Source organism: Sus scrofa, chromosome 5 (genome assembly GCF_000003025.6).
Source record: "Sus scrofa isolate TJ Tabasco breed Duroc chromosome 5, Sscrofa11.1, whole genome shotgun sequence".
Classification (NCBI taxonomy): Eukaryota; Metazoa; Chordata; class Mammalia; order Artiodactyla; family Suidae; genus Sus; species Sus scrofa.
In genome coordinates this window covers 8,146,548-8,172,830 of record NC_010447.5, presented here as the reverse complement: position 1 = coordinate 8,172,830, position 26,283 = coordinate 8,146,548, and the positions used below count along the sequence as shown (strand labels likewise).

At 43.8% G+C, this 26,283-nt stretch overlaps 1 protein-coding gene and 1 non-coding gene across 5 annotated transcripts in view; both read left to right on the top strand.

Annotated features, from left to right (window-relative positions):
* TNRC6B (trinucleotide repeat containing 6B) overlaps positions 1-26,283 on the top strand; it is a 259,378-nt gene that overhangs the window by 138,981 nt on the left and 94,114 nt on the right. The gene's annotated exons all lie outside the window — the stretch shown is intronic.
* Positions 11,644-11,705, top strand: MIR7134 (microRNA 7134). The gene has a single exon (NR_128450.1). It is a non-coding gene; the product is annotated as a microRNA 7134 (primary transcript).

The following is a 26,283-nucleotide window of genomic DNA, read 5'->3' as shown; positions in this document are numbered from 1 at the left end:
AGAGTGGAAAGCCTGACTCAGAGCTCCACGCATACATGGAGTCTGTGATAGGACTGGCCCCACCAGTCCGTCAGTGGGGAGAAGTGACCGTGGACATTGCAGATTAGGAGAGGAAAGGATGGAATTTTCAGCAGATGGTCCTGGGATGCGCTCCATGATTGAGTTAGTCTCCAAGGGCTGCCGTAGCCAAATGTCACAAACTGGGTGATTTTGTAACATTAGAAATTTATACTCTCAGAGTTCTGGAGGCTAGAAATCCAAAATCAGGGTGTCGTCAAGCCCAGACTCCCACTTTGCTTTAGGCGCAAGGCTCCTAAAAGGCACCAGGCAAGAGTCATTTTTCTAGCGTCTGGTGTTGGCTGTCAGTCCTTGGGGTTTCTTGGCTTATAGCTGCATCACTCCAATTTCTTTCTCCGTCTTCCCATGACCATGTTCTCTCTGTGTTAAGGAACAAGTCACACACCATGTACAAAAGTAAATACCAAATGGGTTCAGATAAATAGGAACAGATTTGATACTTCTAGGAACGAATATAGGAGAATATGTATGACTTTGGAACAGGGGTTTTTTAAACACAGCACTGAAAGCACAAATCATGAATGGAAAAAAAGTTGACACGTTCATGTTCATTCACGTTCATGTAATTAAGAGCTTAAATTCATCAAATGACACTATAATGAAAGAAACTAGAAGATATTTTCAGCACATGTGAACAGCAAAGAATGTGAATCTAGAATACTCGCAGAACTCTTACAAACCCGTAAGAATAAGACCTAGTAGGAAAAAAAAAAACAAAAAACAAAGCAATGAAATGAGAATTTCATAGTTGAGAAAAATCCAAATGGCCAGTAATATAGGGGAAAAATTCAACTTAGTAATCAAGGAAATGCAAGTTAAACCACAATGAGATATGATTTTGTACTCGTCAGATTAACAAAAATTAAAAGATTTGAAAATATCAAGAACTGGTGAGGCTATGGGACAATGAGAATTTTTATACTCTTCTGGTAGGAGTGTAAATTTCAGTAATCACTTCGAAAACAGTGTAGCAATATCCGGTAATGTTAGAAAATGTAAAACGTGGCCGTGCAAACATGAACACCCCGTGACCCAGCAGCCTGAGCTGTGGACATGAACCTACCCCACTGAAGAGCTCTGTGTGTCTGCTTGTATAGAAGACATGTTCTAGGATGCTTATGGCAACCTTGCGCCTAGAAGTAAAAATGGAAAACCTGAATGTCTCTCACAAGGAGAACGGATAAACCCACTGTGGAGTGTATTAACAGTGGAACTCTGTACAGCATTTATGGAAGTGAATGACCCCACAGCTTAACAAATGCATTTCAGGAACCTAGTATTGAGTGAGAAGAGCAAGTCACAGAAGAATAAAATAGTATGATTCCTAAAGCTCAAAACGTATAAAACTCAAATGCATTGTTTAGGTTACAAGCATTACACCGTAAAGCAAAGGAATGATAAGCATCAGCTGAAGGTGGTCACCGCTCAGGCTGGGAGACGTGGGATGGTGGAGGATACCAGGGCTCTCGGTACTTACTGTTTTCTATTCTTTAACCGAGTGCTGGGTGTACAGATGCTCTTTCGTAAGTATTAAACATTTAGTAATAAAAACTTCTAACACTTTTTTTAAAATTGCCCTCAGAAATTTTATTGTTTTTAAGAGCAGAAACATAGCAGAAGTGTCAGGTCTCCATCCCACAAGCAATTCAAGCACTAAACACTTATTTTTACGTGTGCTTTGAATTCTTTGTAGATGAGAGATCCTCGGAACAGGGAGACGGGAAAGGCAGGCCCGGTGATCCTGTTTGTCTCATGTCTCTGGCATTGAGGCTTCTGCCTCTGCAGACGTGACATTGTGTCTTGAGAGCTGGCTGAAGAGGGTTTCAGCAGCAGGTGAAAGTGTATCCACATTTTTAGCAAAGCAACAATGTGCCCATCTCCTGTTCATTTCATTTTTTCTTGGCATCCGAGTAATTGAGCCAGATGGAAAATGTTTCCTGCATTGGGTTCTCTTTCAGCATGTCAGCCATTTAATTTTATTGTCGCTAATCTCCTGTTGATAAGATTTCAGAATGTGAGTGGTTGACTGCAAGAGTCTGATTTATTCTAGCCTGTTCTTGGGGCAGCCTTCCGTTAGCACGTGTCCTTTCCCACTCAGTTCTCCAGCACAGGAGCTTTTAACGATCGCTTACACTTGCCCCCTTTCTGTTCACATCGTGTACTTACTAGAGGGTAAGAACACAATAAATAAAACTTAGCTTTCATTTCTTCCAGCCTGTCTGGACATGTAGTTATCTGGCTAGCATGAAAAAGTCCAAACCCTTATTATACCAAAACAATGTGGAAAGTGCAAATTCAGAACATGGGTTTGGGGAGTTCCCGTCATGGCTCAGTGGTTAATGAATCCGACTAGGAACCATGAGGTTGCGGGTTCAATCCCTGGCCTCGCTCAGTGGGTTAAGGATCCGGCGTTGCCGTGAGCTGTCGTGTAGATCACAGACGTGGCTCGGATCTGGCGTTGCTGTGGCTCTGGTATAGGCCGGTGGCTACAGTTCTGATTAGACCCCTAGCCTGGGCACCTCCATATGCCATGGGTGCGGCCCTAGAAAAGACAAAAAAAACAACAACATGGGTTTGGCATCAGACAGACCTAGGTTCGAACCTCAGATGTGCCATATATGTATAAAAACTTTTAATTTACTTAAAGGCTCTGAACCCCAGTTTTCTCACTTATAAAATGGGGATGTTAAGGGGTTCCCACTGTGGCATAGTGGGTTAAGGATCTGGCATTGTCTGGTGGCATGGGTTTGAACTCCAGCCCAGTGCAGTGGGTTAAGGATCTGGCGTTGCAGCAGCTATGGCCTGGATTCAGTCCCTGGCCGGGGAACTTCCATGAGCCAGGAGTATGACCGAAAAAAGAAAAATATTTTAAATTTAAAAAAATGGAAGTTCCAATCTCTTAGTTTTAAGGATTAAAGGAATAATAGATTAAAAGCACAGGATTGTTACTACTGTTATTCTTGGACCGGCCCTAATTTTCATACAAAAGCGGTCCCTGGTTGGGCCCTTTGGTCAGGTGTTCCTCCCACCTCCCCATCCGCGCCTCAGGTTTCACAGCACATGTCATCTTTTCTTACTGTTTAACTAGTTGTGTGAGCATGCACAAATCACATAAAATCTATGAAATAGTTTCTTGAACTATAAAACAGATGGCAATATCCGTGTCACAGTTTTGCTACACAGATCAAATAGTCAAGTGAGATGAGACAGCGGGCGTGAGAATGAATGCTCTGTCCTCTGTGACGCAGCGTGGGGGCCTGCCCTCCCCACCCCACCCCACCTGCTGCCAGGCAAGCTTGTTAATGTTTGTTGAATGTACAGAGTTTTATCTTTATGAAATAGCTTTGAAGGTACGTGGCTTGGAGAGTCTTTGCTTAAAATTGATAAGAGAGTTTGTGAATCAACTTCTGCTTCCAGATTCATTGAGAACTAATACTTTGGGCAGAATTGTTTTCTCCGACATTTTTACGCATTGCTTTCAGTGGTTCAGGCAAGTCGATGAGTCTAGAGTCTTATCACCTCCTGAACAGCAGCAGAGACAGTGTTAGAATCTTAAAGGCGAGGACTGGAAACTGTTCACAGACTGTTGGAAACATTCTTTGATACCAATCTTCCCTAGAACTTAAATCAGTGAAGTTACAAAGATGATAAAATAGTTTTGTATGCTGTGGTTTGCTAAGACTTATATCCTCTTTCTTTTGCCACCCTCTTCCTGCTCTTTGGATGAACTCATTCACCCCTGGGACTTAGGCTACCATCTCTGTGCGCTGGAAAACTCCTGCTTCTCCTTACCAGCTCCACAACCTCTCTGATAAGTTTCTGAGCCCAACCACCATCTTTATCTGGCCTCCCCATGGGCACACAGTGTTACCAGGTCCAAAACTGAGCTCCTTATCTCTTTGCCTCCTCCCCCAGCCCCCAGATCTATAGTCTTCCTTCTGCGTGCTCTCTCTTGATTGATAGCCCATTCTTTACCAGTCACTCTTGTCTGGGAGCCAGGAAACTATCCTAGTCCAGGGTTTCTACACCTTGGAACGGACACTTGGGCTGGGTATTCCTTTGTTTGGAGCCCTGTCCCGTGCATTGTATTTAGCAGTGTTTGTGGTCTCAACTCACTAGATGCCAGTAGGACGTGGCCCCCTCAGAGGTGACAGTCAAATATGTCTCCACATATTACCCTATGTCTCCTGGGGGCAAAAATCAGCCCAGTTGAAAATGACTCTCTCAACACTTTTCTTTTGCTCTTACCTCCTGCATTCAGTCAGTTACCGAGCCCTTTTGATACTACTTCCTGAATATCTTTCTGAGATTTCTTCTTTCCTTTTTTTTTTTTTTTTTTCTTTTTCTTTTGGGCCACACCTATGGAAGTTCCCAGCCAGGGTCGAACCCAAGCCACACCCATGACAATGTTGGATCCTTAACCCACTGGGCCACCAGGGAACTCCTCGTCTTTGTTTTTTTTGTTCTTGTGGAACTTGCCTTAGTTCTTCTCTCTTGCCTGAACTATTTTAGTAGTACTAAGAACACCACCTGTCCTGAGTACCTGACATGCTTTACATGTATTTGCATATAATTCTTACCGCAAACTTACTGTGGGTCTCTTAAGTTGCGAGCAACCTAAATCTAGCTCAGACCTTTCAACCAAAAGAGGAACTTAATGGCCCGTGTTACTCCACCCTCCTCTCTCTCTACCTAGGCTGTGCTGGCCTGTGCTTTGCAAGGCAGCCAGGGGCCCTGGCAGCTCCTAGCCCGCCTTCTCCTCATAGCGCTGCATCCCAGAGAGGACCACGGGGCCCTCACCAGAACCCTGGCAGCAGTCCGCCGAAGAGGCCAGTCCGTCACCTGCAGCAGAAATGAGGGGGCAGATAATCCCCAAGGGAAACTGAGGCTCTGGGAGGGGAACCCTGTGCTAAGGTTCTGATGTGTGTGGCGCTAGGTGGGGTCTGACCCCGAAGCCTAACTCGTGCTCGTGGTGTGTGCTGCCTCCTGACTCAGCTGTCCTTTTGTCCACCCCTTCTCCAGCCAGACGGCCTTCTCTCTCTTCAGGGGTCGGCTTGCTAAAACAAAAATTTGGTTATCTAAAATTGGGTTTGCTGTTCTAGTAGATTTCTTCAGTGGTTCTTCACCAAGATGAAGTCCCAATTTAGCCCGAAAGACAAAGCTCTTTGTATTGGCCCTGCTTACCTTAGAATTCGCTCCTGTCCTTTCCCTGGTTGTACCTAGGCTCCGGCCACCCCCTGCTTCAAAGCTGCCTGCTTTGCAGTTTCTTCAGTGCCGAGTGGTCAGCATCACAGGGAAACAGACAGGCCTGTGTTTGAATCATGGTACCATCACCTACCAGGTCTCGGACCTTGGGCCCTGCATGGGACGCCCTGCCCACCTTGTTGCCCTTGCTGGCGTCTGTCTTCAGGCCTGTGGACGTAGCCCTTGCTGGGGAGGCCTCGTTAACCTCTCGGTGCCTCTACCCTCCTAACCATTCCATTCTCAGCTTCTGCACTTTCTTTCGTATTCTCATTGCCAGCATTTACTGTTTTTTAAAAGCATACCTTTGGGTACAGATTAGCTTAGAATTTTTATGGCCTTTGGGTCTGGACACAGGCCAAGGTTGTGGTCTCTGTGCCGGGTTTCTGCATTCTTCCAGCATGCGTCAGCTTCCCATAGAGCTGCGGCTTTGCTCCTGCCTATGTTCCTGCTTTTCACCAGCTGGGTAGTTCTCATTTCATTTTCAAATAATCTGAAGCAGTTGTGTCCAGTAGAACTTTCTGTGATGATAGAAATATTCTATAACTGTGCTGTCTAGTCAGGTGGCCAGTGGCCACATGCTATTGAGCCTTTGAAATGTGACTGAGGAACTAATTGTTCAATTGTAGTTAATTTAAATTGCTGCATGTGCCTCGTAGCCACCATATTTATGGACAGCTCGGGTCTTAACGGTTAGTAATAGTAGCTTAAGCCTTCCTATTAAGTGAGACTTTAAGTCATCTCATAATGTGCAACTTCTGATCTTCTTCCTCTCTTTTATGGAAAACTGTTATGTACTTAGTGCCTGCTGCATCTAGAGAAGTAAACTTGTATTTAAATTGAATAAAGTACTTGATGTCACTGAGCCATTTACTTCAAAATGGTTAAAATGGTGAATTTTATGTCGTGTGTATTTTATCATGATAAGGAAACGAGAGATGGCTTGCTTGGGGAAGGGTTGTAAAAGCTGCAGTGAGAAGCCAGCAGGGAGGTTTTTGCTGAGGGGAGAGCACAGTCTGAAAGGTATAAGCAGTGACCCAGGGGAGAGAGAGGACAGGTGGCTTCCTGGCCTGGACCTAGAGAGGTTCGTTAGCAAGTAGGTGCCAGGCCTCGAAGAGCTCTGAATGGCAGGCTGCGGAGGTGAGGCTCAGTCCTGAAAGCCCTGGAGGGGTTGTAAGCAGGCAAATGACACGTTTGGATTTCATTTTTATAAAGATCACTCTGGCCGCCCCGTGCAAGATGTATGAGCGGGCGGCGAAACTGGACCATGGAGACATAATCAGGCTAATGACGACCACAGTGATAATAATAGCAGCTAACAGTCAGTGTTGCCGCAGTTCAGGGGGAGATGATGAAGAGAGCCTAGAGTGGATGATGAGGTTAGGAAAGATGCCATCTCTTATTTGAAAAATAAGATGTCCTTATTTGGAGAGGTCTTCATCTATTTTTGCATGGTACTGCTGTGTAGGAATAGCTAGTCCAATGCCAGCCGAGACAGCTTGTTGTTAAATCTCTCTTTAAATATAGAATTAGTGTGACAAATGGCAGAATAATATATAAGGTCCTTTCCTTTAAAAATAATGTCAATAGGTATTGGTAGGAGAGAGGGATGGCTGTGACTGAAAGTGTAGCCCAAGGGATTCTCGTGATGAAATTTGCTGTATCTTGACTATGGTGCAGTCGTGGTTGTTTGAATTCACGTGTAACAAGTTGCATAGAACTAAATACACACACAACGAGTACATTATAAAGCTGTTGGAATCACAGCGAGGTTGGCGGGTCGTATCAGTGTCACCGTCCTGGTTGTTATGTTGCACTGTGATTATGTAAGACTTGCCGTCGGAGGAGACGAAGTGAAGAGGCCGTAGGATCTTTCTGTTACTTCTTCCACCTGCATGAGAATCTACAGTCTCTCAAAATAAAATGTTAAAAACAGGAGTTCCCGTCGTGGCGCAGTGGTTAACGAATCCGACTAGGAACCATGAGGTTGCGGGTTCGGTCCCTGCCCTTGCTCAGTGGGTTAACGATCCGGCGTTGCCGTGCGCTGTGGTGTAGGTTGCAGACGCGGCTCGGATCCCTCGTTGCTGTGGCTCTGGCGTAGGCCGGTGGCTACAGCTCCGATTTGACCCCTAGCCTGGGAACCTCCACATGCCGCGGGAGCAGCCCAAGAAATAACAACAACAACAACAACAACAGACAAAAGACAAAAAAAAAAAAAAAAAAAAAAAAAACACAAAAAATGGAGCAAAGCAGATCCCCTTGGAGCTCCTGGTTTTCAGTATTTTCTTTCATTTGGATGTTTTTTCAGTAATAATTTTCTACAGAAATGACTTGTTTTGATTACATTTGGCAAGTGGCTAAAGAATAAAGCTGTTTTGTCAGTTCTGAGATAGACGTTTTTTTCTTCACCTTTTAACATCTTTGACTAAGGGTGCATCTTACAATTCATGGAGACTTGGCATCGAGTCTGTTTACTTGGCAGCAGTTTTCCTTAGCAGTACCTAAATGTTGGTGTGTCTTCACAATCGCTGGTGCCCTAGATTTGGTAGGTACCTTTGATTCCTGAGTCATTTGGCCGTGTTGGAAAAGAGCAGAGGCTGGTAAAAGTTTTCTTTGACACATTTATGTGTATGTGTGTGACTTTTTGGTTATTGAGCTTTTGTTTCTCAGCTCCCAGCCCACCCTTCTGTCGTCTGTGATGGTAAAGCTGGGATTTTACCAACCCCCTTTCTGCTTGCCCCCCAGCTCTTCGTCAGGCGGTGCCAACAGGGGTTTGAACAGAGGCTGAAGGGAGGAGGAACTTGCTTCTTCCTGTCTGCTTCCTCTTCCCATGGGGTCACTTGAGCAATATTTCTTTGCCCCTGGGGGCAGCAGCAGTGCCTTCCTGTGGCAGCACCTGAACCCACTTTCCAGTTTTCCCAATACTTGCAGGACCGGCTTCACTGCAGCCCCCAAGGTATCACACCCAGCGAAGCTGCCTACCCAGGGCCGCTGCTACCTCGGTGATACGTAGCCCTCACTCCCTCGCTCTCTGACTTCTCAGTGCCCAGTTAATAGCTTTATGCTTATACCTCATCAGCTATTCTTTTCATTAAAACCTCTCTGTTGAAATAGTGCGTGCTGTCTGTCTCTTGTGTGGCCCTGGACTGATGCCGGGGACGCGTGGCCAGCAGGACGGGCGTGGGCCCCTCTCCTCTGCAGCCAGTGCCCTTTTCTGATCGAGAAATCAGACATCTCCCTACTGACACCGTCAGTGGCTTCCCCTGGAGGAAAAAAGATTGTTCACGGGGCCGACAGGGCCCCATCCCCCACCCGAGTCTCATCTCACACTTGGCTTCCCCTCCCTTGTGACCCAGCCCCTCTGGTCCTCACCAGTGCCTGCTGCACAGCCTGGGCTGCGGGGCTGCCCTTCTGCTTGGATCCCCCCCCACACACACACACACACACACTCTCCCTCTTCCCCCTGCCTAGTTAGCTCTTTCATTTAGTCTCGGTTTAGTTGTAATCTCCCCGGGAACATCCTCCCGCCCACCAGGTCTGTGTCCCCACCAGGTGCTGCACTCCCAGGACCTGTGTCTTCCAGTGCTCATCGCAGCCTCAGAGGAGGTGGATACGTGGTTCCCACCAGGAACGTGCCATTCGCCTCAGGAGGGCAGGACTAAGTGTTTGGTTTTCTCTTGCTGCTTCTCTCACCGTTGTGTCCCCAGTCCTGACGCATTTATGTGCTCAAGTATTTGTTGAATGAACAGGAATATTGTAAAATAAATATTTACTCAATGTAAGAAGGGACCATTTGGTGATATCTTGATGGTGAATTAATTTTTATTTTAAGCTAAAAATTTTTGAGAAAGAAAGTCTCTCTTGCTGGGAGTTAAAATACTTCAATAAAAATACTGACAAGGAGCCAAACCACAAGAAAAAAAAAATCACTTATTAAACTGGAAGTCATGATGTTATTAGACTGCTGCTTTCTGAGACATTCAAAGACAATGAAATCCTGTGTGTAATTCTTTGAGCACCTTCTCCTTAAAAGCTAGAAATAGAAGTTATCCTACTTTAAGTTGCCATTAGTCTCAATATGGAGATTTTGCTACAATGTGAACTCACAATGTTATGTCCACCTGCCACTTTTCTAAAACTTTTAATCTAGTACCACGCCTTGTATATGATTTTGCTTCCTTTCCTCCGTCTTCTCAAGTTCTTGGTCACATGGACAGAATGCCTTTCCCTGAGCTGAGCGTACCTTCCATGTATCCTTTTTGGAGCCCATTACTTTGCTGTGAAAATTCCTTCTGACCTTGGAATAATTTCCTTCATTGCTTCTTGTCCCCCATCCCTGCATTATTGGCATCAACTTTTTGGAAGTTAACAAAGTTTTCTTTCTTGGAGTTCCCACTGTGGCTCAGGGGTGACAAACCTGACTAGTATCCATGAGGATGCAGGTTCCATCCCTGGCCTTGCTCAGTGGGTTAAGGATCTGGCATTGCTGTGAGCTCAGTGTAGGTCATAGACGTGGCTCAGATCTGGCATTGCTGTGGCTGTGGCATAGACTGGTAGCTGTAGCTCCAATTGGACCCCTTCCCCAGGAACCTCCATATGCAGCGGGTGCGGCCCTAAAAAGGAAAAAAAAAATTATTTGCCATAATATAGTCATCTATAAGAGACTTATGTTAATTTATAAATGAATGCGATAAATGTGCTTTATACACACGTGCACACATGCGTGCACATGTATTACATTATTCCCAGTGTCACCAGCAACAGATGTTATTATTTACTCTCTTTTTTCTAATTTAAGTTTAAAGTTGTACTTTACAGTTTCTTTTATATTCATGTCTTTTTCAAGTGTTGATTTATTATTTGTATCTTCTTTTTGGGGGCTTATTTTTTATACTTGGCCTTTTTTTTTCTGATGGGAAATTACTTTTTCTCTTTTTTAAAATATAGTCAGTTTACAATGTTGTACCAATTTCCACTGTACAGCAACATGACTCAGCCATACACACATATACATACACACACACATATACACACATTCTGTTATATACCTTCTTCTGTCCCAGAGCCGATAAGTATTAGAGGCAGAGCCAGGGCTCTGGACACCCTGCCTCATGTGTTCATGACAGTGAGGGCTGCAGACCTACTGTGTGTTAGGCAGTGTCAGGAAAGAGTGCATAGTGTGACTACATAATTTCTTTCTATGCCAGTCCTCTAGAATTTACACATCCCGATCAGCATTGCTTTCGGAAAACGGGTGGAAGAGATATTGAAAAAAGGTGCCCCAGCACTGGTGCAGACTGAAAGAGGAGTCCCCACACTGTTCGAACCCAGAAAATATTCCTGGAATAAGCACGTAACCCTGAAAGATAATTACTTTGAAGAGGACAAAACATGTGTCACAGTAAATCCTGGTATGATTGTTAAATTCTCAGGCTCATTTCTTTATAAGAGTTTATAGCAGTACAGCTGCTATTTTCAGGGCGCTCATGATATTCCTAGAGACAGTGACCTAATTTAATAATACTAGATGTGATAGTGAGATCCTGGTACGTGGCCGCCTGCAGATGCTCGGTGATGGTGAAGACCAGGAGAGCTGAGCAGCGTGGGGAAAGGGCCGTTCAGAAGTCCTCTGCAGGAGCCAGACGCAAGCCAGCCCCAGGGACGGTCGGATGGACACCCCCTTTATTTCTTTGTCTTCACAGGCATTTAAGTGCCTTTTTGGACTAAGCATTAGTGGTCAAGAAGGTGACAACGGGTTTCTGGTAACAAGAAGTGAAGGTTCGGGAGGCCTGGTAGAGGAAATGGAGATGGAAACTCAGGCCTTGAGAGCCGGGCTCACAAGTGGAGGCTTGATCCTGATGGGTAGGTGAGTTCAGTGTTCAAACCAGGGCAGTTTGGAGGATGCAGCAGGCTTAGACCAGACTTCCAGGCCTTCTGGGAAGCAGGTTCATGGGGCTCTAGAGTTTCCTGCATATCTGGGCAAATGACATCATATCCACCCACAGAAGAGTTAAGTTGCTGTCAGAGCAACTGATTAAAAGTCAGTGAACCTTTATTGTTACAATTACCCCATTGTGTAGAAATTGTTTGTTACCATCCTCTCCCTGGGAGACCAGGCCCAGCCTCCTGAAGGCAGGGCCTGTGTCTGCTTCACCTCTGTATCTCCAGGGCCAGGGTAGCACTGGGCACTTAGTAGACAGACAGTCAGTGTCTGCTCAGAACCTATAGGGATCCTTCCATTGGCTCTAATGGGAAGATGAGGAGGAGGTGAGACTTGAGTGAGGAGACTTCAGCTAGAAGGAAGCAATATACGGTTGGCCCTCCATGTCCGCGGGTTCCCTATCCCGGGTTGGTTGAGTTCGCGGATGCGGAACCTGCGGATACGGAGGGCTGATTGTACTCCGCCGATTATACTCCGCTGTCTTGCATAAGGGCCTTGAACATCTGCAGATTTGATGTCCCTGCCCCCAGGAACCAGTCCTCTGTGGATCCCAAGGGACACCTGTTGGAAGGAGCAAGTGTCATTTCTGGAGGTGAAAATAACCCTTAGCAAAGGGCTAGGTTTGGGAATGTGGGCTGGAGGTTCTTCGATTGCAGCAGGAAGAGAGGAAGAGGCGTGGACACCATAGCAGGTGCTGTTCCCTTTTGCGCTGTAGGTCTTTGCCTCTGACCCCTCCCCCAACCCCACGCCAGCACCTGCTCTTCTAACTGGCCTAGTGCTTAGGTGTCAGCACAGATCTTAACTTGTCTTACACTTAACAAGTTGGTTCCTTCCTTGTGCCTTTTAGACTGATTCTTCCCTCTCTCTAGAACTGTCTTACCCTACGTAACATTCAGCATTTGGTGCTCAAATCACACCTCCTCAGAAGCCTTTCCTCACTTTATCCAGAAGAACCCACCTCCCACCTCTACCTTATGTCCCATTACCCTACCTGGCTTATTTTCTTCATAGTCTGAAATCATACTATTTCTTAGTCTCCTGGCTTATGGCCTGTTTTCTCTTACTGGAATGTAAGCACCATTTCTGTCTTTATTTCCTTCCTATCCTGAGTACCATAGGGGGAACTAAATGATTGCATGGGGGGAGACATTTTATTATACAGGGAAGCCCTTCATTATAAACAAATTGTTAGTAAACTTAGGAACTTTATTAGCAACAAATTATGATTATAGCTGATCTTGTCGAGAGCTGCCTTTATAGTAGGTGAGGGATGGAGCTGGGAGTATTTTCGTGCGTCCTGGCCCGAATGCTCTGGCCTCCTGAATTCCAGGTCTGTGATACAGGTACTGGTGCGTTATGGAAAGTGTCGTGGGGAGTCTTTGCTGAAGGATCCCCCAATTCCTGATAACCATGGACAGGCCATAGTGTTCCTGGAGCTGAAGAGGGAGTCCTGAGTGTGACCAGGAGCTAGGATGTGTGTACTCAGGTGCCCTTTCCTCTCTATGGCGGGGGGGGGCGGGGTGTGGACCCCCTTCACTCCAACCCCCACCTCCTGGGGTACCTTTGTCATTGTCAGCATTAGAGTGGCTTAGAACAGAGAGAGAGGGACTACTCGAATCTTCCCAGCCGGAGGCAGAAAATAGCTTTGTTAGCATGTATGCTCACTGTTGTTCAAGTGTTTTCTTAAATCATTTCATCTTGAAATTTTTTTCTACCTTTTGGTTAGCACCTCTACAGTCTAGTTTTGGTACACAGTGTTTCGTTTCCCTTCTTATTTCATCTTTTTTTTTTTTTTTTTTTTTTTTTAATGAAAGATGTATACACGAGAGTAGAAAGCTTAACTGGAAACTCCAGGTTGGCCAGAAAAAATTGGCACGATTTGTATGTACTCTCTTTTTTTTCCCTTTCCTTTCCCTTTTAAAGCCTTTGTTTTAGGGAAAAGGAAATTGGTGTGTTTGGAGAGCAGTTGTTAGCTTTTCAAGACTAGGCTCGTTGGTCTAATTTGGTAAGGGCCCAGGGCATGTCAGATAAAATGAGTAAAAAAGGTAAAGCTAAACCAGGCGTGCAGGGAAAGCAAACAACTGCATTTTAACCCCAAAGCCCCACCTAGTAATGCTTCTAGCGAGAAGGCTTGGCTGTCTCGGGGAGCTTCAGGTTTCCCGATGATGGTGGCATCGCCGTGAGGGACCCCGTCCTCCGCCCTTCCCACCTCAGCGCTCCGCCTCGGCCAGTTCTGTTGACACTGGCCTCCGATCTCGTGCCCCGCCAGCACACCGAAGAGCCTCTTCTTCCACCACTCCCGGTGACCCGGCATAGCATGTAGATTCTTTTTGTCAGGGCAGCTGTCTCTTGAGGTGTAGCTTTCTCCGTATCCCTAAGACAGATCTCAGGGGTCCGGCTGATGTTTCAGGAGCCACGTTCCTGCCCCAGTTGAAAGCTCAGGAAATAATGTAAATACGCACTGGTTTGGTTGCGCATTTTCTCTCAGGTGAAGATTGTTGGCCACCTTCTTACCCCATTTATTGACTCCTTCCCCTGCCTTCCTGCAGCCCTGGCTCCAGGGCTCTCACTGGACAATCTGCCCCAGCCTGTCCTTACTCCAGGTATCCCATGTATTAGAGGTAGCTGGTTGCTTGGCGAGCACGGAGTCCATATAAGGGGTGATTTAATTGAAGAATTTTAATGGCCAGTGTCCTGAAGTTAAGGTGTCCTGGCCCATCCCTTTCTTTTTCCATTTTTGGGTGTAGCCAGGAGGCAGGGTGATGACTCATACCTAATAATGGGGACACTTTAGAGACAACAAATGCATGCTCTTTGGAGTCTCCCCTGCACTTCTCTCACTTCAGACTGTCTCACAGCCCCTCACAGCCCTTCAGGAAGTAAAAGTAGGGAGTCTCTGAAGCCTCTTAATTGTCCATTTGCAGCTTATTGCCAAGGCTTTTATTCTCTGGTGGCTGATTTGGACAGCCTGCTTCTTCATGTTTGGGGGACCGTGCAGTGCCGCTAGACACAGTGGTGGGGTGTCAGGAATTAGACAAGGTTTAAAAGGGACAGGCCAGGACACCTTAACTTTTAGATTCTGCTTTTTAGATTCCTCATGTAAGTGAAATCATACGGTGTTGGTCCTTCGCTGACTTATTTCCCTTAGCAAAATATTCTCCAGGTCCATCCATGTTGTTATAAATGGCAAGATTTCATCCTTTTTTATGGCCGAGTGTATCTATTACATTATATTATATTATATTTATATAATATTACATTATATTTACCACATCTTTTTTATCCATTCATCTATCAGTGGACACTTAGGTGGCTTCTATCATGGCTTTTGTGAATAATGCTGCAGTGAACATAGGGCTGCATATATCTTTTCAAATTAGTGTTTTTGTTTTCTTCAGACAAATACCCAGGTGTTGAATTGCTGAATTGTATGGTAATTCTGTTTTTAGTTTTTCGAGGAACCTTGCACTGATTTCCATAATGGCTGCGCCAGTTTCCATTCCCAGCAGCGCTCACCGTCACAGCGCTCCCTTGTCTCACATCCTCACTGACCCTCATCTGATGTCTTTTTGGTAATAGCCATTCTGACAGGTGTGAGGTGATATATTTCATGTATCTGTTGGCCATCTGTATATCTTCTTTGGGAGAATATCTGTTCAGGTCTGCTGCCCATTTCGTTTTGTTTTGTTTTTCCTTTTTCGGCCTCCCATGACATAATGGAGTTCCTGGGCCAGGGATCAGATCCGAGCTGCAGTTGTGACCTATGCCATGGTTGCGGCAACACTGGATCCTTTAACCTAACTATGCAGGGTTGGGAATTGAACCTGCACCCTGGTACTGCAGAGATGCCACCAATCCCATTGTGCCACAGTGGGAACTCTGCACTGTCCATGTTTAAAATCAGGTTGATTATTTTTTTCGATGTTGAGTTGTATGAGTTCTTTGTATATTTTGGATATTAACCCCTCATCAGATATATCATTTGCAAATATTTTTTTAAGTTAAATTTATCTGGTCAAAAAAAATATACAGTTGTCTTTTTTTTTTTTTTTCCCGCTTTTTAGGGCTGCACCTGTGGCATATGGAGGTTCCCAAGCTTGGGTCAAATTGGAGCTACAGCTGCCAGCCTACACCACAGCAATGCAGGATCTGAGCCATGCTGCCACCTACACCACAGCTCATAGCAATGCTGGACCCTTAACCCACTGAGCGAGGCCAGGGATCAAACCTGCAACCTCATGGTTCCTAGTTGGATTTGATTCTGCTGCGCCATGATGGGAACTCCACAGTTGTCTTACAACCACCCAGTTTTTCCTTTTCTGATGCAGTGATATTACTAGTTTTTAAAAATATTTCCTTCCCAGGAGTTTCTATTCACATATAAAGAACTATATATATGTAAGCCCCCTTTTTCTTACACACGTGGTAATTAAAGCATACTTGTTTGTATCTTGCTTTTGAAATTTAACAATGTATCTTGAAGGTCTGTTTTCATTAGTACACAAAGAGCTTCTTTGTATGATTGCATAGTATTCCCTTGTGTGGATAAGCTATAATTTATATAGCCAGCTTCCTAATTGATGGACTATTTCCAGTCTTTTGCCATTACAAACATGTTGCAATGAATATCCGTTACAAAATAATCTCCCACACGTGGCATTATTTTCCTGTGGTACATTCCTAAAAGTGAGCCAGCTAAGTTAAAAGACTGTGTACACTTTAACTTTGGTCAATAGCTGTCAAGTTGTTCTCTACAGAGATTGTACTATTTTATATTCTCACCAGCAACATATATAAATGCCCTTTTCCCTGGCCCCCTTTGACAGCTGTGTTTACCAAATTTTGTCTTTGACAGTTCAATAAGTGAAAGTGGTATCCCAGTACAGTTTTAATATGCTCTTCCCTTATGAGGAATGCAATAGATCATTTTTTCATGTTTTAGATGTGAACTGTGAATTGTGTGTTCATTTCCTTCACCTACTTTTCTGTTAAATAGTTGATCTTTTCCTTATTGATTCGTAGGAACTCTTTATGTATTATGGAACCTAGCCTTTTGTGGTATAAATTGCCTAATACATTTTTCCCAGCAGATACAAATCTTCTCTTGGCAGGTTTTATCATAATAATTGTTTTTTTGTGGGATTTTTAAAAAGTCAACCAATCAGTCAGTCAACCTATTTATTATTTGTCTATTTTTGGCTGTGCCCATGGCATGTGAAAGTTCCCAGGCCAGGGATCAAGCCCATGCCACAGCAACGACCTGAGCCACCGCAGTGACAACACGGGATCCTTAACTCACTGTGCCACAAGGGAATTCCCCTATAATGTTTTAAAGTTTCTATGTATCTGTACAGATACAGCAATTACTTGTTTATGAGATCTGAGTTTGTATCACAGAAAGTCTTTGTTTACTCTTAATTATGAAAAGAAAAATTAGCCAGTTTCTTCAGTGCTTTATTATTCCTTCCTTTCTTCTTTCCTTGATATTTAACATGGAGTTTATTTTTATGTAAGATGTGAGATATGGATCTAGTTTTATAGAGAGTCACAGTGGTTCTGGAGTGTGTCTCAGAAATGGTGTGTGTCTCAGACCTCTTTGTGTTTTGGCCGTAGCCCCTTCTCTGGTGCTGTGTGCATAATAGATGCTTGATAGGAAGGCGAAGGGGGAGGACACTGCTGCCAGCAGCAGCAGCAGCAGCAGCTCCTGGGCCGGGTATTGTAAGGCACTTTCTAGTCATCATTTCTAATCACCGGAGCCACTCTTCAGGATAAACAGCACCCCCATTTTATAGATACAGAAACTGACTTAGAAGCCAGGTAATTTGCCCAAATTCCTGCCATTAGTATCTGGGACTCGAGATACATATAATTTGATTTTAAAACAGTCGGACTTCAAATCCTATGTGTTTTCGCTTCACCTGCTGACCTTGGTAGAGGGCTCTGTTTGCTGTCCTTTGGCTGAATATAGGATTGTGGGAGATGGGATTCAAACGAATTTTGAAGATGTTGGAAACAGAGGGTCCTGGAACACAAAAAAAATAGAGGAATACTGCGTGCATTTGTGGAGACTCTCTAGGCTCAAATGATATATAGAGAGCATACTTCTTAACTGCAAGGGGGGAAAATGATCTCCATCTCTCCTTTAAGAAAAACTTAAGTGTTCTCTCCGAAAAACATTTATATTTAGCTATTACTGAGATTATTAAAAGCATAGATTTGAAATTCCTTAGATTTGAGTAATGCCGTTAAAGATTACAATGGCAGATCATTCTCTAAAAATTTTCCTCAGGTTACCCGAGTAGAAATAAGGTACAAAACTGTATAAATGGAAGCTTGCATATCAGCTTAAATGGAGTTTTAAGCATCTTGTATCTGATCTTAAAGCACCAAACAAACGCGGGTACATGTTGGCTTAATTGTAACCAAGAGGCTGTATATAAAATATTTGAAATTTTGCATCATTTTCCCATTGCTGTGTAATTTTAGTTGAAGAATTGGATCATGTAAGTTCACAAGTTATCTTTTTATTTTATTTATTTATTTATTTTTTTGTCTTTTGTTGTTGTTGCTATTTCTTGGGCCGCTCCCGCGACATATGGAGGTTCCCAGGCTAGGGGTTGAATCGGAGCTGTAGCCACCGGCCTACGCCAGAGCCACAGCAACGCGGGATCCGAGCCGCGTCTGCAACCTACACCACAGCTCACGGCAACGCCGGATCGTTAACCCACTGAGCAAGGGCAGGGACCGAACCCGTGACCTCATGGTTCCTAGTCGGATTCGTTAACCACTGCGCCACGACGGGAACTCCTCAAGTTATCTTTTTAATCTGTAGTTGGTTACCTATTAACATTAAACTATGCTTATCTTTCAGAAATGTACATTTCCCTCAAGGTAATTCAGTTGTTATCATTCAGCTTTTACTGAATTTAAATGACACCTGGCACACAGGAACACGACTTGCCGCTTTTACTATTCTGAAAATAGAGAACAAATTAAGAGCGTTGAGAAGTAGGGTGCGACTGTCACCTGTGGAGTCCTGAATTCAGAGTTGATTTCCTTCCCTGCTCATTTTTCAATACCAAGATAAGTGTCACAGATAGCACCCTTTCTCGGAGGATTTCCAGAATTAGAATAACGGGCCCAGACTTCATGAAATGGTAGTGATGCTGTGTAATCAGGAGACGTACCCACTGCCTGTCTCACTCACTGTTCGCAGTGGATACTGCGTGATCTCTGAGGAAAGGCCAGATCTCTTCCATTTAATTTCTGGATAAAATACTTGGCTTTCCCTTAAGGCGCAAATCTAGAAACATGTACAAAAATCACTTTCCCTGGTTGGCCTGTGAAATGACCCTTCCACCTCCGTCAGAGGAAAGCCAAATGGGTGACTGTTTGCCCTTTTCTCCCCCCGAGATTTGAGTAAAGCTTTTAAAGATTTTCTTGCACATTACTTAGTAGTATTTCTGTTTTTGCTTTTTAGGGCCGCATCTGTGGCATATGGAGGTTCCCAGGCGAGGGGTCGGGTTGGAGCTGTAGCCGCCGGCCTACACCACAGCCACAGCAACGCCAGATCTGAACCATGTCTGCGGCCTACACCACAGTTGGCGGCAACACTGGATTGTTAACAGCGAGGCCAGGAATTGAACCTGCATGCATCCTCGTGGATATTAGTTGGATTAGTTTCTGCTAAACCACAACAGGAACTCCCTAGCCCTGTTTCTTATGTGTGCAAGTGTAGCCCTGAGAAGTGGGTCCAGAGCCCAAGGATAACGGCGCCCAGTTGAGGGCACGTGCTACCCAACTCCCTTCTGCGGAGGTGGCAACAGACCTCCCAGGATCTCTCCAAGCCTCCAGCCCTCTCCTCTGGGGATGCAAACACAGGGGTCCGAACCTTTGACCCAGGCTTCTGAGTCAGCGTCTTCAGAGACAAGGCCCTACTGTGGATCGACATGTTTAAAGGGCTTCGGGCATCTTGAGGTCCTAGCCACCAGGTCCTCCTTGATGCATTTGGAGGCCGCACACTTCTGTACAGTCATATGTCATATTTTAATGGCTTTAAAATTGCCTCCGACTTACTGTAACTTTGGTTGATTGGGTAACAGCTTATTGATTTCAGAGGTCAGTTATTATTCTTTTAGTACAGTAATTGTGTCGGACCCTGCGTGGAAGCAGTCAAAGGGGGGGGAAAAGGCAATATAAAAACTAAAGCCTCTTAAATGTTTGTGAAAGCCGCCCCCCTAGCTGCTGTTAATACGTTGTCAATTATTCTTCTAAATAACATGTGCCTCATAACTGTGGGTGCTGATTGATAAGCTTATTTTCTCTTCTGCTGGGGAGTTGTATTTTATCACTCTTCTGTAGTGCTTTCCAGAACGCTGGCCTGGACGCCTAGACCTCCTTGCTTTTTTTTCTTTTTTTTTTTTTTTTTGTCTTTTTGCCATTTCTTGGGCCGCTCCCGTGGCATATGGAGGTTCCCAGGCTAGGGGTCCAATTGGAGCTGTAGCCGCCAGCCCACACCACAGCCACAGTGACGCCAGATCCTTAATCCACTGAGCAAGACCAGGGATCAAACCTGCAACCTCATGGTTTCTAGTCAGATTTGTTTACCACTGAGCCACAATGGGAACTCCCCTCCTTGCTTTTTGCTCCCTCTGCTATTACATGCTAAAGAAGGGCAGAGTGCTGCTCTGGCTTTTGTGTGTTTGGCCCCTTAAGGTGTAAACATGGTTTTTAGTGGTTCCAGGGTATAAATATTAGATGTGGTTTAGCCCTCATGATGCTGCTCCTTTGCCTGTTTGGGTATTTGTAAAACGACTCCTCATTTCACGCTGTCTTTAGGAGCCTGGCATGTTAATTGTAGCATGTGAGTAAAATGTGAGATGGTGTTAACAAAGATTTATTCACCAAATCTTAGCTCATTAAAACCTAAGGGGTCCTTTGAGTTTGAGGAAGCTTGGTTGGAGGCAAGCAGATCCAAAAGAAGGGTTGAAAAATTGATCCAGAGTTATAATATAAACACCATGAGTTACCAATTGAACGGAAACATCAGGAGAAAATCCCAGGAACGTGCTGGTAGTTTCTAGCAAATCAGAGAGTTAAAGCAATGAAATGTGAAAGTCCGAGAGTTTGGAGATTTGACTTATTAAGCTTTCTTTTACAAGGAAGCTTCATTGCATTTAAAAGTGAAACTACACTCAAAGGAACGGCCCCCATGCCTGCCAAAGCTCTGGTTTAAAGTTTTGCCATCTTAGGGAACTATGTGTGCAACCTGTGTGTGCACCGATAAAGAGCCCTCACTTGTACAGGTGTTCCACGTAGGAAAGATTTTTTTCCCTTTCTTTTCTTCTTTATTTTTATTTCAGCCTCTTATTGAGGCATGATGGGTATATAATAAACTGCTTATATTTGAAGTGTTGAGAACACACTATATTTTGGACCAGGTACACAGATAATAAGGAGCGTTTCCTTCCCCACCCCTCCCTGCCCCATCCCAACCCCCAGGTAAGCACTGATCTGCGTTCTGCCACTATAGATTAGTTTGCATTTTCTAGAATTTTGTACAAATGGAACATATAATACTTCTTATCTGACTTCTTTCTTTCTTTCTTTCTTTCTTTCTTTCTTTCTTTCTTTCTTTCTTTCTTTCTTCCTTGGGGTATAGTTGACTTACAGTGTTCTGGTTTCAGGTGTACAGCAAAGTGAATCAGTTCTGCATATAAATATATCCATTCTTTTTTCCCACGGAGGTTATTACAAACTATTGAGTAGATTTTTCTGTAGGTTCTCGTTATGACTTCATTCATTCAACATAATTATTTTGAGTTTTGTCCATGTTATGTGTATCAAAAGTTCATTCTTGGGAGTTCCTGCTGTGGTGCAGTGGGCTAAGAATCTGACTGCAGAGGCTTCAGTTGCTGCAGAGGTTGTGGGTTCAGTTCCTGGCCTGATGCAGTAGGTTAAAGGATCTGGCATGGCCGCAATTGAGCCATAGGTTGTAGTTGCAGCGGCATCTTGGAGTCTGTCCCTGGCGTAGGAACTGCCATATGTCACAGGTGTAGCCATTTAAGAAAAAAAAAAATAGTTCTTTCCTCTTTTTTCCTGAGAAGCATTTCTTTGTATGCAGAACCACAATTTGTTGGTGCATGGTGGAGCATTTGACAGTTTTCAGCTCTTACAAATAAAGCTGCTATAAATTTTCATTTAGAGGTCTTTGTATTGGATGCATGCTTTCTTTTCTCTAGGGTTACCTAGGTAAGGAAAGTCTGGGTCGTGTGGTAGGCGTATAACTTTTTAAGAAACCGCCAACCAAATTGTTTACCACTTTACATTCCAACCATGAGAGAGTTCTGGTTGCCAAAATGTGGTATGGTCAGTCTTTTTAATTTTGGACATTCCATTAAGTATGCATGTGGTAGCATTTCATTGCGGCTTTAATTTGTTTTTTAATGACTGATGATATTGAGCGTCTTTTTATGTGCTTATTTGCCACAGCTGTGTCTTCTTTGGTGTCTGTTCAGATCTTTTGCCTATTTAAAAATTTGAGTTGTTTTCATATTATTGAGTTTGGAGAGTTGTTTATATATCTGGACACACATTCTTTATCCAAAGTGATGTGCAAATATTTTCTCCCAGTCTGCTGCTCTTTTTGTTCTCCTAACAGCATCTTTTGGAGAGCAGCAGTTCATTTGTTCATTCTTTCTTTCTTTCTCTTTTTTTCTCTCTCTCTTTTTCCTTCCTTCCTTCCTTCTTGTCTTCTGTCTTTTTTTTTAGGGCTGTTCCCCAGGCATACGGAGGATCCCAGGCGAGGGGTCTAATCGGAGCTGTAGCTGCCAGCCTACACCACAGCCTCAGCAATGCCAGATCTGAGCCATGCCCTTGATCTACAGTACAGCTCACTGGCAACGCCAGATCCTTAACCCACTGAGCGAGGCCAGGGATGGAACCTGCAACCTCATGGTTCCTAGTTGGATTCATTAAGCACTGAGCCATGACAGGAACTCCAGCAGTTCTTAGTTTAGAGGAATCAAATTTATCATTTTTTTGTGTGTGTGGTTTGTGCTTTTGGTGTTGTAGCTAAGAATTAGTTTGCCTAACCCAGAGTCATAAAGAGTTTCTTTTTCGTGTGTTTTGTTTTAGTTTTATATTTAGGTCTATGGTCCTTTTTAATTTTTTCATGTAGTGTAAGGTTTAGATTGAGGGTTTTTTTTTCTTTTTTTTTATCTAACAGTTGCTGTAACACCATTTATTGAAAACAGACTATCCTTTCTCCACTAAATTTCTTTTTCTCTTTTTTCAAAATCAGTTGTCCAGGAGTTCCCGTCGTGGCTCAGTGGTTAACGAATCTGACTAGGAACCATGAGGGTTCGATCCCTGCCCTTGCTCAGTGTGTTAACCATCCGGCGTTGCTGTGGCCCTGGCGCAGGCTGGCAGCTACGGCTCCGAATAGACCCCTAGCCTGGGAACCTCCATATGCCGCGGGAGTGGCCCAAGAAATGGCAAAAAGACACACACACACACAAAAAATCAGTTTTCCATTTTTGTGTCAGTCTCTTTCTGGTATCTGTTCTGTCCCACTGAACTTTTTGCGTGTGTCCATGCCAATACTGCACTGACTTGATTACTGTATCTTTATAACAAGTCTGGGTGTCATGTTGTGTAAGTTCTCCAAATTTGTTCTTTTTAAAACTTGTCTGGGCCCTAATGAATTTTAAAAAGGAGCTTGTCAATTTCTACTAAAACAGTTACGCTGGGATTTTGATAGGGATCATGTCAAATCTATAAATTAATTTTGGGGGAATGGACTGCTGAGTCTTCTAGTCCATGAACACAGTGTATCTCTCCACTTCTTTACGTTTAAATTTTTTTTTCTCTCATCAGTGTTTTATAGCTTTCTTTCTGCGGGATTGGACATTTTAAAAATCAGATTTATCCCTGAGTATTTCATAAATTTTGATAAAATCAACTTCAACTGTTGCTAGTATATAGAAATAGAATTGATATTATATATTGATCTTGTATCTTGCAACCTTGCTAAAGTCATTTATTAACTTTGGTAGCTTTTTTTTTTTGTTTTTTTTGTTTTTTGTTTTGTTTTTGTTTTTGTTTTTTTGTAAAATCCATTGTATTTTCCAAGAAGGAAAGGTTTTTCTATAGGCAATTAAAGGCTCACACAATCAAATGAAAATCTTGGGGGGGGGGAATGCAGGGAGACCACTGTTACTGTTGATGAAATTCAAATGCCAGGTGATCTCAGCAGCTGCCTGCAGCTCTAGTATGGCTTTAGCGCTTCTGGAAGCTGCTGTAAAAGTGGAAAAGTCCTGTCTGCCCCTGTCTATGTATCTCCTTATAACTGACTTCAGAGAATACTGACTTCTGTCTTCTAGACCAAATAGGAGCCTCTCATTGGCTATATCCAACCTAGAACAAACAGAGACTGGGATTCTGGGAAATGGTGCAGGCCTTTCCCTGCAACCCAGGGAAAGCTGTAGAGGCTGTGATGCTAGGCTGACAGTCTGGCACACGTACCTCTGTACATGTAAGGTCCTGCACTCAATCACAGAGAAGCACTTAGCAATACTGTAAAGAATAGGGGTGTTAGGAGCTAATCCTTAGAAAGCTGTGATTGCTGAGAAGGCAAACAGGCTCTTTAACAGTATTGACTGGTGTGTTAGGTGGGTCAAGGAAGTGGCAGGCCTGCTCTGTTTATTGGATGCTGCCTTACTCAGTGATTGGGTGATTGTAGACGAACTGGAGCATGTTGAGGGGACAACGACCCTAGTGGTGAGGGGATGGAGAAGCGGGTCGCACGTGGGATGTTTGAGGAAACTGAGAATGCCTCAGGGGTGCATGATGGCTGACTACAAATATGGATTTAGAAGACTTACTCCGCTGGCTAAAAAGGAAGGCTTAGGACCAGTGGGTGGAGCTATAAGGAGATAATTTCCAAAGTGATATGAAGAAGTTCCCACACAGCTGCACCAAGATTGAACAGAAGGTCCTGCATGAGTTTCTTTTTTCTCTTTTTCCCTTTTGTTGGAGATCGCTGGGCTGCGTGGCCAGAGAAGAGTCATTTCAAATTAAACCTTACTCAAGCACCTGAAGGGTTTTGCAGGAAAAACCTCCCATGTTATTGGATACCTCTTTTGCCGCATGGAGTTTTTGACAGTAAAAACAAGTTCTTTTAAATATATTATCTTCCTTTATTTGATTTGCATAATTCCAGATATACTTATTCCTTGCATGTGCCTCAGATGTAGAAAGAGAAGGGAATTTGTGAGATGCTTGGAGTCAGAGGCTATATATGCAAAAGTATCACTGCCATATTTAATCGCGTCTGAAATCCAGATTCTTCTCGTGCTTGGCACATCTGAGATCTGCACGTTCCCTGCAGCTGATGGACCCTTTCAACTAGGACGCCTTACAGTTGCTGTCATCCTGGTTTTTTTTGCATGTATAGATTCACTCTACCTATTCCTGATATTATCATTTCAATTGAATTTCATGCATATTTGGTATTATACGTGTTGTTTAATCGACTTTTAATATGTCTTTATGCAGATTACACTGTAATTTGGCACTGAAACATAGATGGGAATAACAGGGCATAAGCTTGATGTTCATGAGGTTAACATTTATCCTTGGAGAAATAACTACAATTCCATATCTTCCTAGAAAGAACAACCAAGTGTTATTCAGAGTAAGGTCCAGGAACCAGCAGCTTGTTAGAAGTAGAGAATGTAGGAGTTCCCGACGTGGCGCAGTGGTTAACGAATCCGACTGGGAACCATGGGTTCAATCCCTGGCCTTGCTCAGTGGGTTAAGGATCCCAAGTTGCTGTGGCTGTGGCATAGGCCCATGGCTACAGCTCTGATTAGACTACTAGCCTGGGAACCTCCATATGCCATGGGTGTGGCCCTAGAAAAGACCAAAAGAAAAAAGAAGTGGAGAATTGTAGGTCCCAACCTACACCTACTGAGTAGGAACCTGCATATTAACAAATTTCCCATTAAAGTTTGAGCAGCATTGTTTTACACAACCTCACCTAGAAAGGTAACCCAGCACCCTGTGGTGCTGCGGGTTAAGGATCTGGCATTGTCACTGCAGTGGCTCAGGTCGCTGCTGTTGCGGGGGTTCATTCCCTGGCCTGGGAGTTTCTATCTGCCCCAGGCACAGCCAGAGGAAAAAAACAAAGGTAACCCATATATAGAAGGAGCAGTGTAAATCTTATTGCCGACATACAAAAGAATTTCCTATCACATGTTACGGAATGCAAGGGAAAGCAGGAGAACTTTCTGCATGCCTCTAAATTAATGAAAAAAATATTTACCTTAAATTTTCTAGACTTAATGTTACTGTTTTCTTCCTATGATGCACTCAGTGCTAGAATGATTTTTATGCCTCAGTGCTGTTTAGCCTTGTCTACTAATTTAATATCATGTGCAAATTACATTAGCATCCCATTAAATTCCCTCAGTCAGATCCAGCAAATGAAAAAAGTGTTAAGAACAAATCCAACACAGATCTTCGGAGTACCCTGCTATGTAATTTCCTCTGCTGGGATGGGTTTATTCCAGCACGCTCTCTTTCTGTGTGCATTTCCAATTAAAAACACTCTCCATGGGTACACTGAGCACTTTGTTTAACTCTTCCTTGAGCTCCTTTTGTTCATTTCCTCACTCCAACTATGTGTGTGGTATCATTAATCCTTAATTGGTTATGATTGTCCGTGGTTTTGTGTATAGTTATTTTCTTACCGTTTTATAAATTGCCAAGGTTACCATTTGTCTTTTAAGGAAATAAATGTCTGTGCAAGTAACATGTATTAGGTGTGCTTTGGGAAGCTTATATAAATCTGTGTTGGACAGAGTTCTTAGTGTGCAGACAATAGAATTCACTCTCACTGGTGCCAGGGTTTATTTAGTGCTGATGCCGTCCCACAGATCCTCGGAGTCACACCCTGGAACTTCGGCCCCATGGGAGATGCTTTCCTCTTCCTGTACATTCAGGAAACCACAGTTACGGGT